This window comes from Pseudopipra pipra, unplaced genomic scaffold, assembly GCF_036250125.1.
Source record: "Pseudopipra pipra isolate bDixPip1 unplaced genomic scaffold, bDixPip1.hap1 HAP1_SCAFFOLD_427, whole genome shotgun sequence".
Classification (NCBI taxonomy): Eukaryota; Metazoa; Chordata; class Aves; order Passeriformes; family Pipridae; genus Pseudopipra; species Pseudopipra pipra.
The window spans coordinates 16,250-34,408 of NW_026990906.1; the positions used below are offsets into that span (position 1 = coordinate 16,250).

Sequence of the window (18,159 nt, forward strand, 5' to 3'; positions counted from 1 at the left end):
CCTGTGCATCCCAGTCCCATCCCAGGCCCACTCCCCAGTCCTGTCACAGTCCTCTTGCAGTCCCTCCCCAGTCCAATCCCAGTCCCTGCAGTGGCTTTCCCGTTGCTCCCAGTCCCTCCCCAGTGCATTCCGCTCCTTTCTCCCATGCATCCCATTCCCATTCCAGTACCATCCCAGTTCCCTTCCCAGCCCCCTCGCCGTCCCTCCCTGCTCCCTCCCCAGTTCCCCCAGTCCTAGCCCAGTGCCACCAGTGCTCCCAGTCCCACCCCAGTGCCCCCACTCCCATCCCAGTCCCTTCCCACTTCTCTCAGTGCAAGCTAGCGCACCCATTCCTTCCCAAGTGTCCTCCTGCAGTGCAACCCAGTCCTTCCCCAGTTTGCCCAGTTCCATCCCAGTCCCTTCCCACTGCCCTCAGGCCCATCCCAATTCCCTCCCCAGTGATCCCTAATTAAAGTGTCTTTTACTCCGTGTTCCCAGGCTCCCTCTTTCCCTTCGGTTGCCGCATGTGTGCCGGACGCCTCTGGCAGGACTAACCTTGTGGCTTTTATGTCCAACGTGCTGTGCTGTGTGTGCCTGCAGGTAAGAAAAGCTGGGAGTGCAGTCCCTCTGCTTTGATTGCTGTGTCTCTTGGGTAGTGATTTTGGAGGGGAATCCCAGAGCGATTTGGTTTGAAGGGGACCTTCAAAGGCCAGCCTGCCTTCCGTGGGCAGGGACACCTTCCGCTCTCATCCCCGGCTGGATGCTCCCAGTCCCATCCAGCCTGGCCTGGAACACTTCCAGGGATGGGGCAGGCTCAGCTTCCTTGTGCAGTGTGCCCTAATATCTCTCCACTGTCATCAGGAAAAATGTTGTCAGCGTGTTTTGTTGGACGATGGTAAGCAGGACCCGGGTGAAAATGACATTCTGTTAGGTGCAGAGGGAAATAATTCTCCTTTGAAGTCAAATGTATTCAGATTTGCACGAGTCTTCTCTGCCTTATGTTTGAATTGCTTTCTATTTTAGGCAGTTGTTTTAAATTAAACTTTTATTTTGTGTCTCCCCCCCAGTATCTTGTCCAAGACAAAGCTACCTTTCCTCGTGGGAATGGACTGGGCGGGCTTTGACAATCTGGCCCCTCGAAAGTCTTAAGTGACCTCTTCCAACAGGGGAAGACTGAAGCAAGCGGTGCCAGAAAGAACTGGAGTTTCTGGAGAATAAAAGCTGGAAGCGTGCCCCCGAAAATCCCCCCGGGTGGTCAGTGGTCTGACTTGCACGGACCGGTGGCCTTGGCCAGGAGCGGTCCTGCGGGAAGTGCCTTTGCCCAGCCTGTAATTTTAATTTCCATTGGATGCTTGGCAAAGCCCCCCAGTGCCTGGCAGGAGCAGAGCGGGCTTCCAGGGAGGTATTCACCTGGTCAGCGTCAGGAACCATCCTAACTGAGGCCTCGGTGAGTGCTTTTTGTATGACTGGACAGTGAAGCTGTGTGAATGACCTGGCTAGTGCTCGGTGTACTCCTAATTAAAGTGTCTTTTACTCTGTGTTCCCAGGCTCCCTCTTTCCCTTCGGTTGCCGTGTGTGTGCCAGACACCTCTGGCAGGACTAACCCTGTGGCTTTTATGTCCAATGTGCTGTGCTGTGTGCCTGCAGGTAAGAAAAGCTGGGAGTGCAGTCCCTCTGCTTTGATTGCTGTGTCTCTTGGGTAGTGATTTTGGAGGGGAATCCCAGAGCGATTTGGTTTAAAGGGGACCTTCAAAGGCCATCCTGCCTTCCGTGGGCAGGGACACCTTCCGCTCTCATCCCCGGTTGCTGCGAGTCCCGTCCAGCCTGGCCTGGAACACTTCCAGGGATGGGGCAGGCTCAGCTTCCCTGTGCAGTGTGCTCTAATATCTCTCCACTGGCATCCTGAAAAATGTTGTCAGCGTGTTTTGTTGGACGACGGTAAGCAGGACCTGGGTGAAAAGGATATTCTCTGAGGTGCTGGGAGAAGGAGGACTCGTGCGGGCACCTCCAGAGACAGCGGGAACGGGAGTGTGCTGCGGAGAAGGAAAATTCCAGGGGGTGGGTGCCGAGAAATTTGTCCTTCCCTTGCCCTGTGCTCTGCACTTAGCAATGGGTCAAGTGCAGAAGTTTCCTGGGGACCCTGGGAAATGATGCCGGGTCTGCTAAGAAAAGTGGGGCCAAAGGAGCAGGACCTGGGTCTGCGAGCGTGGGAGAAACAAGGGCCGGGTCATCCTCTGCCTCCAGGAGGGAGGGCAGCAGGAAAGGCCACGGACTAAAGCACTGAAGTGCCGTTCCCCAGGGAGCCCCTGCCCAGCACTGAACTTGCTTGTGCACTTGCTGTCCCTTTCCCAGCGGAGCCGAAGCGTCGGGTGCGGGTGCCGGGGGGATGGAGCTGCCAAGGACAAACTGGGAGGGTGTTTGCGAAGGAAGGGGGTAGAAGGAGCTCTTGACGTGCTTTTTTTACTTCTTCATCCCACAGAATTGCCACGAGAGGAAATACTTCAGAGGGGCTTCCCTCCAGCTAAGCCCTGAATATGCCAGGAGGTTTCAGCCGGGAGGAAAGGAGCTGTGGAAGAAAAGCAGCCTAAAAATAGCCAGCGGGGATCATCAGGTTTTCCAGGCAAGAAGAACAAGGAGAGAGATGAGGGAATCGGGTTCCAATTCCTAATGATTTGGTGGGTGCAGGAATGATTTGTGTGTGTTTTCCAGTCCCTTTTGATTCCTGAGATGATTTTAAAATGATGGCTTTAGCAATCAACTAAATCGGGGATGTTGTTTTTGAGAGGAAATGATGCCAAATAAATGCAGAGTTTTGGGTCACTTTTGGGGATGATTTGGGTCATTTTTTGGGGTCAGTTTGGGGTCATTTTTTGGTGTGATTTGGGTCGGTTTTGGGTCAATTTTTGGGGAGCACTGGGTGTTACTGGGGTTTGTTGGGGAGCACTGGGTGTTTACTGGGGAGCACTGGGTGTTACTGGGGGTTGTTGAGGAGCAGTGGGTGTTACTGGGGTGCACTGGGGAGCACTGGGTGTTACTGAGGGTTGTTGGGGAGCACTGGGTGTTACTGGGGAGCACTGGGAGAGAAGATGAAAAATAAAGAGAATAAAAAATAACCGAAATAAAAAAGGAAATATTAAAAAAAAACAAAAGAAAATTAAAAAAAAAAGGCAAAAAAACTAAAAAGGAAACAAAATGAAAAGGAAATAAGAGAGAAAAAAAAAAAAAAAAGAAACCCCTTCTTGGGCACCCCGTTTCCTCTCCTCCCCCCCTCGAACCGTAAATTGCGGGGTCATCACCCCTAAAATGTGAGACGGGGACCCCAAAATGTGGGTGGGGGAACCCCAGGGAGCCGAAAAAGTGGAGGGGGAGCCGCAGTAAGAAAGCGAAGCCGGGCGGTCGGGCGGCGGGGTGGGGGGGGGAGCCAAGGTGGCGACGCCAGCGCATGCGCAGTCGTTGGCAAGACGCCGGCGATCACGTGCAAACTAAGGGCAGCCAGCAGAGGGACCGGCGACGCATGCGCAGTGGCTCTCGTGCCGGTGCAGCGCTCCCTGCTCGAGTAAATGCGGCCGGTTCCGGCGGCAGGGCGGGACTGGCGGTCTCCCATCTCTCCCGGGGTGTGTGTGGGGGGAATAACATGAAGATTTTTTGGGGTGAAAGCGCAGAAATTAGCGAGGAGGGACGCTAATTTGGGTAAACTCGGTCACCGGAAGTAGAGAGCGACCGGAAGTCTTCCAAGGCCCCGGCGCGGCAGTCCGCCAAGCCCACAGTAAAGATGGCGCCGCCAGGACCGGAACGACCACACGAAAGATGGCGGCCCCTGCCCGGAAGTTTGCCAATCCCACAGTAAAGATGGCGCCGCCAGGACCGGAACGACCACACTAAAGATGTCGCCCCGGCCCGGAAGTTTGCCACGACGCCACACTCAAGATGGCGCCGCCAAAACCGAAAGTTAGCCGAGTCCACACTAAAGATGGCGGCGAGAGGCCCCCTCGCCCCAGAGAGGCGTTTATCCTGTTGCCTGACCTCCGCCGCGACCCGGACCCCCGCCCCGCGCCCGCAGCGCCGTCTCGCCGCGCCGCTTCCCGCTGTGGGGACGGGGCGGGGCGCTCGGCGGCGCCGAGCGCGGGCGGCAGGTTCGTGGGCGGCGGCAGGCACCGGCGCGGGCAGCCCCCGTCTCGGCGCCGCGGCGCGCGAGGACCCCAGGAGCCCACGCCGCGCCGCCCGCTCGCCCCGCCCCCCTCCCGCTGCCGGTCCCGCTCCCGCCGTGCCCTGGAGATGCTGTCGGGGCTGCGCCGCCGCCTTCCCCCCCGGGAGCGACCCACGGCGGCAGATCCGACGGAGATAGTCCCCGGGGTAAGCTGGGCGCGGCGGGCGGGCGCGGCCGTTCTTCTGCCTCTCCCCGCGCGCCCGCCTGTGGCTCCACCCGTCCCTCTCTCCTCTCCCATGCGGGACAGCCCCAGGTGTGGGCAGTGAGGCTGACAAAGAGGCGGGACAGCCCCAGGTGTGGGCAGTGAGGGTGACAAGGGGCGGGCCGTGCTCGGTGGGGCCCTTTTTATAGGGAGCTTCTGCAGGAGAGCAGTCGATCCCAGGGAATCTCTCAAGCAGTGATGGTGAGAGCATCTCGCAGGGGCTGGGGGAAGCACCTGATGTACCCGGATTATCGCTCGAGGAAGGTGCCGAGGGATGAGCCCTGTTCCAGGAAGCAGCGCAGGAGAGGGGAGCAGCGCACGTGAACAGGTGGGAGAGTGTGGGGGTGCAGAAAAGATGCAGCTCAGACTGGAGGAAGACCTTGGAAGTTTCTTTTATTGATACAAACGTGCAAAGCAGAGAGTGAGGTGGAATATAAACACTGTAGGTGCTCGGGCAGGTGAACCAGGACTTAGGAGAGGAAATCGCTTTCCTCAGCACCTAAAGTTCCAATTGCCTCTCTCAGGAGCAGTCGAGAGGAGTTTCTACTTTGGGGCTGGTCTCCAAAGGTAGGCACCTGAAACTGCTGTGGGAAGCTTACTGCCGTAACCAGACAGTAATTTCCCCTGATATTTTAGCTACTAAACCCAGTGAGTTTTATTTCCTCTGTGCAGAGCTCTCCACTCTCATTGTAAGGCCATTTTCCCCGGTCCTCACCGCAGGACAGCGGCTCTTTCCCGGTTCAAACCTCGGCACAGCCACCGAACCGGGCGCGGGTCCGTGGAAGCACTTCCTGATTCTCGTTATTACCTCACTCCACATCCCCCATCGCGAAGCACCCCGGGAGCTCAGCCCAGCAGCGCGGGAGGGTCCCGGCAGCCCCGGGGCTCCTTGCGGCCCCCTCCGCGCCTCGTTCCGGTACCGCCAGGCTCACCCTTGTCCCGCAGGTAGGACGCGGCCACGCCGCGCTGCCCCAGCCCGCGCCGCGCCGCTCCCCTTCCCGGCGCCGCAGCCCCCGCCGCGCCGCTCCCCTTCCCGGCGCCGCAGCCCGCGCCGCGCCGCTCCCCTTCCCGGCGCCGCAGCCCGCGCCGCGCCGCTCCCCTTCCCGGCGCCGCAGCCCGCGCCGCGCCGCTCCCCTTCCCGGCGCCGCCGCCCGCGCCGCGCCGCTCCCCTTCCCGGCGCCGCAGCCCCCGCCGCCGCTCCAACTCCCGCTATTCTGCTCTAGTCCCTCCGCTCCAGCCCCTGCCCGAATCCAATACCAACCCTAAATCTAATACCAACTATAATACCTGCTCACGTTAGGAGTCCTTTTCTCTGTCAGGCTCTTTACCTATCCTGATTTTAAGTCAGACATGCAAACCAGGTGCTGCTGCTCCCAGAGCCTTTATACTGTCTTGGATTGGGCTGCTCCCTTTCTCCCGGGGCCTCAAGGGAAGGGAGGTGGGCACGGCCAGGGGTATATTAACCCCAGCCTTTGGTCAGGGAAGTCATTCAGCAGGCAGGCTTCAATGGGATAAGAGCTCTCCCTTTCTTTCATTTAATGGGACTTCTCAAGCTATTCCTGCTTTATTAAAGCATCAGCTTTGGTATCCAAAGAAGCAGAGCTGTATATGGTAATGAAGAGGATTACACTCACATGCAGGGTTTTTAAATTTAATAACTTGGTGTTGCTAAGCTGCTTTTATAATTGGTTATCTCTTTTTCTTTTCCTTAGGAGCCTTGCATATTTTGGGATTTCCTGATCATCTCAACTGCAGTTTGGCATTTTTTCACCAGTGTTATCCAGTCCTCAGGTGAAGCTGCTCTGTGCTGAAGATGCTACAGACACTCAGGTTTGCAAGTAGTCAGTGGGGGGTTACAGCCCACAGATGGAGTGAGGGCTGGGGTGCCAGCTTAGGAATTGCTAGGGGTTTTTTGAAGGTAGTATGGGTGGAAAGCAGTGTCCAGGAGCCCCCTAAATGCCTGTGAAGGCACCCACTGACTTTTCAGATGTGCTACTTAAGTTTTCTTCTCATTCACCCAGATATTCTGTGCAATTACAGCTGCAGTCTTTGGCTGCAGGCAGTGACCCTGGGTGGTTTGCCTAAAGAGAAGGGAGACTCTTTGAGCTCTCCCCATCTATCTGGGTGACTTTGGTTAGGGTTTCTTTACCATGTCAGAGGGGTAGGGTGTAAAGCAGAGTTGAACAGAACAGAGGCCAGAGGAGCAGAGCAAGAAGGTGGGTCATCACCTGACATCAGCACAAAGATGTGGCTTTTAGCTCCACGTTTACTTGTGTGTTAAGGATTTTGTTGTTTGGGTTTGTTTTTTCTTTGTTTTCAGCTGCAGAGCCCTGGGCCCAGGAGGCTCTAGGCACCGGAGGGGAGGTGATCCAGGTGAGTCCCGGTGAGCAAGGTGAGCATTGACTCCAGGACAGAACTAGATGGTCTTTTACAGGTGTTGTGGTGAATCTGTGCACATGCTTTGTTTCTTGTGTTTTCCAGGGGTTCTGCCACCTTCTAACAGACAGTCCAGTGCTTCAGGGCCCCTGCTGGTAAGAGGTCACTGTGGAGGAGAGGTAGGTAGGAGCTACCCCAGGAAAGCCATCCTTTCAGGCAGTACCTCAGTCTGTACATTTGCCTTTGGCTTTTTTACTTTGCAGAGAATGTGTGCAGCCTCAGAGGGCCGGAGCCACCTGCCAATTAGGTTTGATGGTCTTCAGCTGTCCTTGTGAGTAATCTCCTAGTACTACGAGGGTCATCAATTAAGGCTGGACCTTTCCCAGTTGCAGGTGCCATCCAGCCTGCCTTTGGCAAAGGAGGAGCATCGAGGTTGAGTCGGGGAGGTAGGGAGTAGGTGCTGGCGTCTCCCTTACTTTCAGAAACACCCATAACTTTTTTTCTCACTCCCCCAGGTACGGCACACGGTGACGGCAGCAGCCTCTGACTGGGGTCAGAGCCAGTGGCCTGAGAACCTCTCAGCTCAGGGGAGGGTGAGCAGCCAATTGCAGGGTTATCTCCCACGTGCTGCCCAACTCTTGTCTCAGTTTCTGTTTTCTTTCTCGTAGCCAACCGAGTCAGTGATCACAGGACCCTCTGAGCCAGCCGGGAGTCCTTCCTTCACATCGAAGATGGATTCACATCCCCAGCTGTGGGAAAGATAAGTGGAGGACTCCCACCTGGAGAGGGGATGAGAGCTGGGTCCAGTTTTATGGTTAGGAGGGAGGGATTTTCAAATGAGCCCAGGGGAAAGGGTCTGCCCTAAGAGGCCCTTGGCACACGTAGGAGGAGCAGTTTACTTTTCATCATGGAGTAGGATGTGCAGGGCAGAGCTGTTCAGGTCTGTGTCGTGTCCTTTGTCCAGTCTGTGTTTCGTGTCTTACTATTCACAGTCACCACATCTTTGCTTTCTGCCCTCAAAGTTCTTATCTGAGGCATCATTCCTAGGGTCTTGAACCTCTGCACTGCCCAGCCCAGTGCCCATACCATCCGTTCTTTGTCTCACTAGCTTGGATGTGCATCAGAATCGCATCTGAGAAGTGTCAGGTCAGGTGTCTTTTACAGCCTCCTTACAGGTTGTATCGGTGGCTGTGCTGTGCAGTCATCTCTTGTAACCGCCTGGGATTTCTGAGAGTTTAAGAAGATTCTGAACATAGCCTTGTCTCCCATCCATCTTAGCAATTTTGTAGGCAGTTCTTGTCCCAGGCCATTCTGTTAGAGTGTCTTTTCAGGCTCCTCAGAGCCTCCTCCGTTCAGTCTCGCCGTATCCTCCGTCTTCTCGTGCGGCAGCACATCCATTTTGGCGTCGTTCCTTTCTCAGAGTTCTCTCTCCTGGTTGCACCACAGCACTTGTCTGGAAACGTGTCCTTGGAGTTTGTGTTGGGCCTGGAACTGCTCTGCCCTGCAGTGTAGACTTGGGGGTAGGTGGAGTAGAAAGGAGACTTCCCGGTTACCCCGTGGATAGGCTTAGGCACTGAGGACCTTAAAGTTAGGTCAGTGTTTGTTTGTGCAGGTTGTCTTTGGACCCCAGAGGGCTTGTCTAAGGAGAAATTAGAATTGCACAGCAGCTAAAGTCCCCCTGTATATATGGCTGACTTTGGTAACTCATTTCTTTGCAGTGTCAGAGGGACTGGATGTAAAGCAGAGATGAACAGAAGAGGCTGGAGGAGCACAGTCAGAAGGTGGGTTGTCATGTGAGGTCAGAGCCAAGACATGACTTTTGGCCCTAGGGTTACTTGATCATTTGGATGGTTTGGTGGTTTAGTTTTGTTTTTTTTATTTTTTTTTTTAAGATGCAGAGCCCTCAGCCCAGCAGACAACAGGCACCAGAGGGAAGGTGAGCCTGGTGAGCAAGGTGAGCAGTGACTGCAGGACAAAACTAGCTGCTCTTTTGCAGGTGGTGTACTTGTGGTGAAACTGTGTACATACTTGTTTTTTTGTTTTCCAGGCAATGCACCGACTTCTAACGTACAGTCCAACGTGACGGGGACCCTGCCTGTAAGAGGTCACGATCAAGGGGAGTCAGACAGAAGCTGCCATGGGAGCAGCAAACTCTTGGGCAGTATCTCAGTACTCACACTTGCCTCTGGGTTGTTTTGCAGGAGACGTACGAAGCCTCACAGGGCTGAAGCCAACTCACAGTGAGGTGACGGACAGGGTTTGGTCCCCTTGAGCTGTCCTTGTAGGTAATCTCCGAGTATTGAAAGGATCAGCAATGAAGGATTGAGCTTTTTTGATTGCAGGTGCCATCCAGCTAACCTTTGGGAGCAGATGAGCATTGGAGGTGAGTCGGGGAGGCAGCAGGAGGAGCAGGAATCCACTGCAGCTTTAGAGATGCCCTCTAATTTTGTCTCTCTCTCGCTCATGTGTCCCAGGAGATGATAGCACCTTGTCCCAGTCTGGTCAGAGCCAGTGACACGAGGACCTGCCTCGGTGACAGTGAGTAGAGGGATCCTGGGGGCTTGGGCCACGTGCCTCAGTACTCAGATCTGGAGTCTGGTTGTCTTTCTCGCAGTTGACTCCGAGTACTCTGATGATGGCAGGAAAACGTCTGAGGCAGCCCAGGTGCCCGTCCTGTGCATCCAAGATGGATTGGCATCCCCTGCTCTCTGCAAGATAAGTGCAGGGCAAAGCACCAGAGAGGGGTTGGGAGTTGGTGCAAGTCTGTGCCTCGCCTGGAGGGATTTTTGAAATTAGTCTGGTGCAGGGGGTATCCTGTGACAGGTTATTTGGACGCATCAAAGGAAGGGCTTACTTTTTATCATGGGATTCCCATGTGCAGGGCAGAGCAGTTCTGGTCTATGTCACATCCTTTGTCTCATCCCTCTGTTTTGTGTCCTTCGTCTCTTAATTGTGTCACGTGGTGTGTGTGTGTGGTCACAGGTGTGGGGTGTCTCACTTGGGGTCAGCCTGGAACTGCTCTGCCCTCCTCCGTGGATCAGTGGGTGGATAGAATATTGCTCAGAGTCTCACATGAACATTGTCAGTTCCCTTAGACAGTGGAGCCGATGGCTGTCCAGTCTGTGAGCAGGATGGTCTTGCAATGCCCTGCTTGGGTGTCTAGAGTCCCGGCTAGGTAGAGTAGGAACCAGTGTCTAGGGTTTAGAGGTTTTTGGCTTTCGTTGTGAGCAATCCCTAAATGTTTGAGAGCTGAGTGTTTGAGCATTTGCCCATTTCATTTGCAGGGGCGGTGTTGGGAGCAGCTGAAGAGAGAGGAGCCTTGTAGGTGAGTTGGGGAGGCAGCAGGAGGAGCGGGGATCCACTGCAGCTTTAGAGATGCCTTCTAAGTTTGTGTCTCACTCACTCAGGTATCCTGGAACGTGACATCCGCAGTGTCCGACTCCGGTCACGGCCTGGGTGCTGGTGAGTAGTGGGGTCACTGGGCTTTGAGCCCCATGCCACACAACTCACGTATTGCTTATGGTTTTCTTTCTCGCAGTTGACGCCGAGTAGTCTGACGATGGCAGGAACCTCTGCGCCAGCCCAGGTGCTCCTCCTCTGCATCAAAGCTGGATTGGCATCCCCTGCTCTCAGCAAGATAAGTGCAGGGCCAAGACCCAGAGAGGGGTTGGGAGTGGGTGCAAGTATGTGCATTGCCTGGAGGGATTTTTGCAATTAGTCCGGTGCAGTGGGTATCCTGTGACAGGTTATTTGGACACATCAAAGGAAGGACTTTACTTTTTATAATGGGATTCAGGTGTGCCAGGCAGAGCAGTTCTGGTCTGTGTCACGTCCTGTGTCTCGTGCGTGTTTTGTGTCAAGTCCTGTGTCTCGTGCGTGTTTTGTGTCACGTCCTGTGTCTCGTCCGTGTTTTGTGTCACGTGGTGTGTGTGGTCACAGGTGTGGGGTGTCTCACTTGGGGTCAGCCTGGAACTGCTCTGCCCTGCTCCGTGGATCAGTGGGTAGATAAAATATTGCTCAGAGTCTCACATGAACATGTCAGTTCCCTTAGACAGTGGAGCCGATGGCTGTCCAGTCGGTGAGCAGGATGGTCTTGCAATGCCCTGCTTGGGTGTATAGAATCCTGACTAGGTAGAGTAGGAACCAGTGTCTGGGGTTTAGAGGTTTTTGGCTTTTGTTGTGAGCAATCCCTAAATGTTTGAGAGCTGAGTGTTTGAGCATTTGCCCATTTCATTTGCAGGGGCGGTGTTGGGAGCAGCTGAAGAGAGAGGAGCCTTGTAGGTGAGTTGGGGAGGCAGCAGGAGGAGCGGGGATCCACTGCAGCTTTAGAGATGCCTTCTAAGTTTGTGTCTCACTCACTCAGGTATCCCGGAACGTGACATCCACAGTGTCCGACTCCGCTCAGGACCTGGGTGCTGGTGAGTAGGGGGATCACTGGGGTTTGAGCCCCTGCCACACAACTCACGTATTGCTTGTGGTTTTCTTTCTCGCAGTTGGCTCCTAGTAGTCTGACGATGGCAGGAACCTCTGCGCCAGCCCAGGTGCTCCTCCTCTGCATCAAAGCTGGATTGGCATCCCCTGCTCTCAGCAAGATAAGTGCAGGGCCAAGACCCAGAGAGTGGTTGGGAGTGGGTGCAAGTCTGTGCCTCGCCTGGAGGGATTTTTGCAATTAGTCTGGTGCAGGGGTATCCTGTGACAGGTTATTTGGATGCACCAAAGAAAGGGCTTACTTTTTATCATTGGATTCCTGTGTGCAGGGCAGAGCGGTTCTGGTGTGTGTCCCATCCTTTCTCTCGTGCGTGTTTTGTGTCACATGGTGTGTGTTGTCACAGGTGTGGGGTGTCTCACTTGGGGTCAGCCTGGACCTGCTCTGCCCTGCTCCGTGGATCAGTGGGTAGATAAAATATTGCTCAGAGTCTCACATGAACATGTCAGTTCCCTTAGACAGTGGAGCCGATGGCTGTCCAGTCTGTGAGCAGGATGGTCTTGCAATGCCCTGCTTGGGTGTATAGAGTCCCGACTGGGTGGAGTAGGAACCAGTGTCTAGGGTTTAGAGGTTTTTGGCTTTCGTTGTGAGCAATCCCTAAATGTTTGAGAGCTGAGGGTTTGAGCATTTGCCCATTTCATTTGCAGAGGCAGTCTTGGGAGCAGCTGAAGAGAGAGGAGCCTTGTAGGTGAGTTGGGGAGGCAGCAGGAGGAGCGGGGATCCACTGCAGCTTTAGAGATGCCTTCTAAGTTTGTGTCTCACTCACTCAGGTATCCCGGAACGTGACATCCACAGTGTCCGACTCCGCTCAGGACCTGGGTGCTGGTGAGTAGGGGGATCACTGGGGTTTGAGCCCCATGCCACACAACTCACGTATTGCTTGTGGTTTTCTTTCTCGCAGTTGGCTCCTAGTAGTCTGACGATGGCAGGAACCTCTGCGCCAGCCCAGGTGCTCCTCCTCTGCATCAAAGCTGGATTGGCATCCCCGGCTCTCGGCAAGATAAGTGCAGGGCCAAGACCCAGAGAGTGGTTGGGAGTGGGTGCAAGTCTGTGCCTCGCCTGGAGGGATTTTTGCAATTAGTCCGGTGCTGGGGGTATCCTGTGACAGGTTATTTGGACGCATCAAAGGAAGGGCTTACTTTTTATCATGGGATTCACGTTTGCAGGGCAGAGCAGTTCTGGTGTGGGTCATGTCCTTTGTCTCGTGGTGTTTTGTGTCCCATGGTGTGTGTGGTCACAGGTGTGGGGTGTCTCACTTGGGGTCAGCCTGGACCTGCTCTGCCCTTCTCCGTGGATCAGTGGGTAGATGGAATATGGCTCCGAGTGTCAGGTCAACATGTCCGTTCCCTTAGACAGTGGAGCCGATGGCTGTCCAGTCTGTGAGCAGGATGGTCTTGCAATGCCCTGCTTGGGTGTATAGAATCCCGGCTAGGTAGAGTAGGAACCAGTGTCTAGGGTTTAGAGGTTTTTGGCTTTCGTTGTGAGCAATCCCTAAATGTTTGAGAGCTGAGTGTTTGAGCATTTGCCCATTTCATTTGCAGGGTCGGTCTTGGGAGCAGCTGAAGAGAGAGGAGCCTTGTAGGTGAGTTGGGGAGGCAGCAGGAGGAGCAAGGATCCACTGCAGCTTTAGAGATGCCCTCTAATTTTGTCTCTCGCTCACTCAGGTATCCCAGAAGATGACAGCACGTTGTCCAAGTCTGGTCAGAGCCAGCGACCCGAGGACCTGCCTCGGTGACAGTGAGTAGAGGGATCCTGGGGGCTGGGGCCACGTGCCACACTCCTCAGATATGGTGTCTGGTTTTCTTTCTCGCAGTTGACTCTGAGTAGTGTGATGATGGCAGGAACCTCTGAGGCAGCCCAGGTGCCCCTCCTCTGCGTCAAAGATGGATTGGCATCCCCCGCTCTCGGAAAGATAAGTGCAGGGCCAAGGCCCAGAGAGTAGTTGGGAGTGGGTGCAAGTCTGTGCCTCGCCTGGAGGGATTTTTGCAATTAGTCCGGTGCAGGGGGTATCCTGTGACAGGTTATTTGGACGCATCAAAGGAAGGGCTTACTTTTTATCATGGGATTCCCGTGTGCCGGGCAGAGCAGTTCCGGTCTGTGTCATGTCCTTTGTCTCGTCCATGTTTTGTGTCCTTCGTCTCTTAATTGTGTCACGTGGTGTGTGTGTGTGTGTGGTCACAGGTGTGGGGTGTCTCACTTGGGGTCAGCCTGGAACTGCTCTGCCCTGCTCCGTGGATCAGTGGGTAGATAAAATATTGCTCAGAGTCTCATATGAACATGTCAGTTCCCTTAGACAGTGGAGCCGATGGCTGTCCAGTCTGTGAGCAGGATGGTCTTGCAATGCCCTGCTTGGGTGTATAGAATCCTGGCTAGGTAGAGTAGGAACCAGTGTCTAGGGTTTAGAGGTTTTTGGCTTTCGTTGTGAGCAATCCCTAAATGTTTGAGAGCTGAGGGTTTGAGCATTTGCCCGTTTCATTTGCAGAGGCAGTCTTGGGAGCAGCTGAAGAGAGAGGAGCCTTGTAGGTGAGTTGGGGAGGCAGCAGGAGGAGCGGGGATCCACTGCAGCTTTAGAGATGCCTTCTAAGTTTGTGTCTCACTCACTCAGGTATCCCGGAACGTGACATCCACAGTGTCCGACTCCGCTCAGGACCTGGGTGCTGGTGAGTAGGGGGATCACTGGGGTTTGAGCCCCATGCCACACAACTCACGTATTGCTTGTGGTTTTCTTTCTCGCAGTTGGCTCCTAGTAGTCTGACGATGGCAGGAACCTCTGCGCCAGCCCAGGTGCTCCTCCTCTGCATCAAAGCTGGATTGGCATCCCCGGCTCTCGGCAAGATAAGTGCAGGGCCAAGACCCAGAGAGTGGTTGGGAGTGGGTGCAAGTCTGTGCCTCGCCTGGAGGGATTTTTGCAATTAGTCCGGTGCTGGGGGTATCCTGTGACAGGTTATTTGGACGCATCAAAGGAAGGGCTTACTTTTTATCATGGGATTCACGTTTGCAGGGCAGAGCAGTTCTGGTGTGGGTCATGTCCTTTGTCTCGTGGTGTTTTGTGTCCCATGGTGTGTGTGGTCACAGGTGTGGGGTGTCTCACTTGGGGTCAGCCTGGACCTGCTCTGCCCTTCTCTGTGGATCAGTGGGTAGATGGAATATGGCTCCGAGTGTCAGGTCAACATGTCCGTTCCCTTAGACAGTGGAGCCGATGGCTGTCCAGTCTGTGAGCAGGATGGTCTTGCAATGCCCTGCTTGGGTGTATAGAATCCCGGCTAGGTAGAGTAGGAACCAGTGTCTAGGGTTTAGAGGTTTTTGGCTTTCGTTGTGAGCAATCCCTAAATGTTTGAGAGCTGAGTGTTTGAGCATTTGCCCATTTCATTTGCAGGGTCGGTCTTGGGAGCAGCTGAAGAGAGAGGAGCCTTGTAGGTGAGTTGGGGAGGCAGCAGGAGGAGTGGGGATCCACTGCACCTTTAGAGATGCCCTCTAATTTTGTCTCTCGCTCACTCAGGTATCCCAGAAGATGACAGCACGTTGTCCAAGTCTGGTGAGTCTCACGAGGACCTGCCTCGTTGACAGTGAGTAGAGGGATCCTGGGGGCTGGGGCCACGTGCCACACTCCTCAGATATGGTGTCTAGTTTTCTTTCTCGCAGTTGGCTCTTAGTAGTCTGACGATGGCAGGAACCTCTGAGCCAGCCCAGGTGCTCCTCCTCTGCATCAAAGCTGGATTGGCATCCCCTGCTCTCGGAAAGATAAGTGCAGGGCCAAGACCCAGAGAGGGGTTGGGAGTGGGTGCAAGTCTGTGCCTCGCCTGGAGGAATTTTTACAATTAGTCTGGTGCAGGGGTATCCTGTGACAGGTTATTTGGACGCACCAAAGAAAGGGCTTACTTTTTATCATTGGATTCCTGTGTGCAGGGCAGAGCGGTTCTGGTGTGTGTCCCATCCTTTCTCTCGTGCGTGTTTTGTGTCACATGGTGTGTGTTGTCACAGGTGTGGGGTGTCTCACTTGGGGTCAGCCTGGACCTGCTCTGCCCTTCTCCGTGGATCAGTGGGTAGATTGAATATGGCTCGGAGTGTGACGTCAACATGTCAGTTCCCTTAGACAGTGGAGCCGATGGCTGTCTAGTCTGTGAGCAGGATGGTCTTGCGATGCCCTGCTTGGGTGTATAGAGTCCCGACTGGGTGGAGTAGGAACCAGTGTCTAGGGTTTAGAGGTTTTTGGCTTTCCTTGTGAGCCATCCCTAAATGTTTGAGAGCTGAGGGTTTGAGCATTTGCCCATTTCATTTGCAGGGTCGGTCTTGGGAGCAGCTGAAGAGAGAGGAGCCTTGTAGGTGAGTTGGGGAGGCAGCAGGAGGAGCGAGGATCCACTGCAGCTTTAGAGATGCCCTCTAATTTTGTCTCTCGCTCACTCAGGTATCCCAGAAGATGACAGCACGTTGTCCAAGTCTGGTCAGAGCCAGCGACCCGAGGACCTGCCTCGGTGACAGTGAGTAGAGGGATCCTGGGGGCTGGGGCCACGTGCCACACTCCTCAGATATGGTGTCTGGTTTTCTTTCTCGCAGTTGACTCTGAGTAGTGTGATGATGGCAGGAACCTCTGAGGCAGCCCAGGTGCCCCTCCTCTGCATCAAAGATGGATTGGCATCCCCCGCTCTCGGAAAGATAAGTGCAGGGCCAAGGCCCAGAGAGTAGTTGGGAGTGGGTGCAAGTCTGTGCCTCGCCTGGAGGGATTTTTGCAATTAGTCCGGTGCAGGGGGTATCCTGTGACAGGTTATTTGGACGCATCAAAGGAAGGGCTTACTTTTTATCATGGGATTCCCGTGTGCCGGGCAGAGCAGTTCCGGTCTGTGTCATGTCCTTTGTCTCGTCCATGTTTTGTGTCCTTCGTCTCTTAATTGTGTCACGTGGTGTGTGTGTGTGTGGTCACAGGTGTGGGGTGTCTCACTTGGGGTCAGCCTGGAACTGCTCTGCCCTGCTCCGTGGATCAGTGGGTAGATAAAATATTGCTCAGAGTCTCACATGAACATGTCAGTTCCCTTAGACAGTGGAGCCGATGGCTGTCCAGTCTGTGAGCAGGATGGTCTTGCAATGCCCTGCTTGGGTGTATAGAATCCTGGCTAGGTAGAGTAGGAACCAGTGTCTAGGGTTTAGAGGTTTTTGGCTTTCGTTGTGAGCAATCCCTAAATGTTTGAGAGCTGAGGGTTTGAGCATTTGCCCATTTCATTTGCAGAGGCAGTCTTGGGAGCAGCTGAAGAGAGAGGAGCCTTGTAGGTGAGTTGGGGAGGCAGCAGGAGGAGCGGGGATCCACTGCAGCTTTAGAGATGCCTTCTAAGTTTGTGTCTCACTCACTCAGGTATCCCGGAACGTGACATCCACAGTGTCCGACTCCGCTCAGGACCTGGGTGCTGGTGAGTAGGGGGATCACTGGGGTTTGAGCCCCATGCCACACAACTCACGTATTGCTTGTGGTTTTCTTTCTCGCAGTTGGCTCCTAGTAGTCTGACGATGGCAGGAACCTCTGCGCCAGCCCAGGTGCTCCTCCTCTGCATCAAAGCTGGATTGGCATCCCCGGCTCTCGGCAAGATAAGTGCAGGGCCAAGACCCAGAGAGTGGTTGGGAGTGGGTGCAAGTCTGTGCCTCGCCTGGAGGGATTTTTGCAATTAGTCCGGTGCTGGGGGTATCCTGTGACAGGTTATTTGGACGCATCAAAGGAAGGGCTTACTTTTTATCATGGGATTCACGTTTGCAGGGCAGAGCAGTTCTGGTGTGGGTCATGTCCTTTGTCTCGTGGTGTTTTGTGTCCCATGGTGTGTGTGGTCACAGGTGTGGGGTGTCTCACTTGGGGTCAGCCTGGACCTGCTCTGCCCTTCTCCGTGGATCAGTGGGTAGATGGAATATGGCTCCGAGTGTCAGGTCAACATGTCCGTTCCCTTAGACAGTGGAGCCGATGGCTGTCCAGTCTGTGAGCAGGATGGTCTTGCAATGCCCTGCTTGGGTGTATAGAATCCCGGCTAGGTAGAGTAGGAACCAGTGTCTAGGGTTTAGAGGTTTTTGGCTTTCGTTGTGAGCAATCCCTAAATGTTTGAGAGCTGAGTGTTTGAGCATTTGCCCATTTCATTTGCAGGGTAGGTCTTGGGAGCAGCTGAAGAGAGAGGAGCCTTGTAGGTGAGTTGGGGAGGCAGCAGGAGGAGTGGGGATCCACTGCACCTTTAGAGATGCCCTCTAATTTTGTCTCTCGCTCACTCAGGTATCCCAGAAGATGACAGCACGTTGTCCAAGTCTGGTGAGTCTCACGAGGACCTGCCTCGGTGACAGTGAGTAGAGGGATCCTGGGGGCTGGGGCCACGTGCCACACTACACAGATATGGTGTCTGGTTTTCTTTCTCGCAGTTGGCTCTTAGTAGTCTGACGATGGCAGGAACCTCTGAGCCAGCCCAGGTGCTCCTCCTCTGCATCAAAGCTGGATTGGCATCCCCTGCTCTCGGAAAGATAAGTGCAGGGCCAAGACCCAGAGAGGGGTTGGGAGTGGGTGCAAGTCTGTGCCTCGCCTGGAGGAATTTTTACAATTAGTCTGGTGCAGGGGTATCCTGTGACAGGTTATTTGGACGCACCAAAGAAAGGGCTTACTTTTTATCATTGGATTCCTGTGTGCAGGGCAGAGCGGTTCTGGTGTGTGTCCCATCCTTTCTCTCGTGCGTGTTTTGTGTCACATGGTGTGTGTTGTCACAGGTGTGGGGTGTCTCACTTGGGGTCAGCCTGGACCTGCTCTGCCCTTCTCCGTGGATCAGTGGGTAGATTGAATATGGCTCGGAGTGTGGCGTCAACATGTCAGTTCCCTTAGACAGTGGAGCCGATGGCTGTCCAGTCTGTGAGCAGGATGGTCTTGCGATGCCCTGCTTGGGTGTATAGAGTCCCGAC

The 18,159-nt window shown here is 54.5% G+C and overlaps 2 long non-coding RNA genes across 4 annotated transcripts; both read left to right on the top strand.

The window, feature by feature from the left end:
• The first annotated feature begins 510 nt into the window (after window positions 1-510).
• On the top strand, window positions 511-2,799 carry LOC135408404 (uncharacterized). Its single transcript, XR_010427594.1, has 4 exons — window positions 511-579; window positions 1,047-1,426; window positions 1,527-1,626; window positions 2,459-2,799. It is a non-coding gene; the product is annotated as an uncharacterized LOC135408404 (long non-coding RNA).
• Window positions 2,800-6,610: 3,811 nt separating this feature from the next.
• Window positions 6,611-13,033, top strand: LOC135408405 (uncharacterized). Of its 3 annotated transcripts, none has more exons than XR_010427596.1 (10): window positions 6,611-6,780; window positions 6,870-7,095; window positions 7,280-7,357; window positions 7,433-8,284; window positions 8,483-8,545; window positions 8,657-8,718; window positions 8,812-8,861; window positions 8,966-9,009; window positions 9,107-9,147; window positions 12,915-13,033. It is a non-coding gene; the product is annotated as an uncharacterized LOC135408405 (long non-coding RNA). The 3 variants fall into 3 exon arrangements; XR_010427597.1 differs by having other exon boundaries at window positions 6,870-6,943; window positions 7,028-7,095; window positions 8,812-8,868; window positions 8,966-9,147; XR_010427595.1 differs by having other exon boundaries at window positions 8,966-9,147.
• The last annotated feature ends 5,126 nt before the right edge of the window (window positions 13,034-18,159 follow it).